We start from the raw sequence: 2050 nt of genomic DNA on the forward strand, positions 1-2050 counted from the left end.
GTTCACCAACATTTTTACGTTCTGTAGTGCAGAGAAATTGAAAATAATTTAAAACAACCAGTGCTCGTTGGGGTCAACACTATAAACATTCGTAATTTCAACTTGACTCAGTCGATTGAAATAAAAAACATACGACAATGCAGAGGAGAAAATTCCACACAAATTCGATACAGGAAATGATGTTCTAGGACGAATAGTTATCCTATAGAAGAATGCAGAAGTTTTTTAACCTCTATTATGGAATTTTTCCAGTGGGATCCTTGAGGCCCAACCCCTTTTCTGCTCGCACAGCCTAATGGAAAGATCGCAATGCGCAGTAGATTTAAATTAAATGACAGTACGCTACTGCATGTCTCGATTTACTTGCGATTGATAATTCAATCATATCTGTGACAGCATGGGGATTTGCCTGTCTTAAAAGTCAATCAAAACAGAAATGTTGGCGCCCAAAGTGCTAATGTACACTTCAATATACCTCTTTGTAGTGAAATCTCGGGATGGTGAAAGGGCAGGATTATTATAACGACACGACAAGTTCTTACACTGATGGAAAAGGTGGAACGATTCAGTTGCACCAAACGAGGCTTCTTAACTGTTACCGCAATTTGTTAATAGTTAACGAATCATGGTAATAGTTAAATAGTCTCGTTTGGTTCGACTTAACCGTTCTATCAGTGTAGAAGTCATTTCATTTTGGTGTCACGAAATTGACGTTTTCAGGTCCCTCGACACGAAAATTAATATATACACCTCGCCATGGAAAACATATCACCTTCCCCCACATGCTTGTCATCCTCGCCTTCGATTGTAATGATTTTTCTTTGGCCTCAACAAATACTCAATAAACCCTAACCCAGAAGTCTCGATTATCCAAACACGGCCAACTCATTACCTTCGTTCTCGTAATCCGACAAGTCTGAAACGCCAAAAACCATAACGCTAACACTGGACTTCGGGGACAATCAGCAGCTCATCCAATCCTTATTTCGTGTATTTAGGGCGCCAGCCGATTTTTAGCAACGCGGAATCGACAAACCGCAAACGGAACCGTATTTTCTTAAAACTAAATAATGATGGTCCCCAAAAATCCAATAACGACAAGAAACATATGNGACTTCGGGAACAATCAGCAGCTCATCCAATCCTTATTTCGTGTATTTAGGGCGCCAGCCGATTTTTAGCAACGCGGAATCGACAAACCGCAAACGGAACCGTATTTTCTTAAAACTAAATACTGATCGTCCCCAAAAATCCAATAACGACAAGAAACATATCGCAAACCATACGCAGAAATGTGGATTACGAGGGTACGGGATTTACTCGGCTGCTCAGTGTGCGGGTCGTGGAGAGAGGGGTGGATTCGTGGACGAGAACATCAATTAACAAAACCAATCATCGATCGAGAAACCAATAAACCAATGTCTTAAATTCCAAACGGGATAGGTAAGGTCGACATTGAATAATAAACACTATTAATACAAAATCCTTCGCTATTGCCGATATTAATACAAAATTGTAAATTCGTACAAACACAAAATTACGTGAATGTGACTCAAAATAATTTTAAATACTCTGAAATGATCCATTAAACTCCAAAAGGACTCGAAAGATGCGAATAATAATTTTAAGTATGAAAAAGAAAGCGATCCCAATCCAAAACTGATAGAGAGAAGCAAAGGTATTGTCCACGGGGGGAACACGAATCCGAGAGAGAAAGACTATAGGAAGGTAGCGTACGTGCGAGAGAGAGAACGGATGAGGTAACTACGCGAAATAAAAAAAAAGGAGAGCTCACGAAAAGGTACTAATTTTTCTTATTTTCGACTGTAATTAATCGAATTACGAATTAAGGAGCGCCTTTGTAATGGTTTACTTAATTCTTATGCCATTTGTAACTGATTAAAATCGGGAATCTCATTCACCGAAAAGGTAGCAAAAATGAGCTAGGGAGCTTGAATCAGCCACGTGGCTGATTTACCGGAAAGGAGCGTTTCTAACCCGGAAATGGAGGTTTTCTCCATGAAAATAGGTAGCTTACGGTCTCCAATAA

Source organism: Diachasma alloeum, unplaced genomic scaffold, assembly GCF_001412515.2.
Source record: "Diachasma alloeum isolate Michigan unplaced genomic scaffold, Dall2.0 Dall_scaffold_00439, whole genome shotgun sequence".
NCBI lineage: Eukaryota > Metazoa > Arthropoda > Insecta > Hymenoptera > Braconidae > Diachasma > Diachasma alloeum.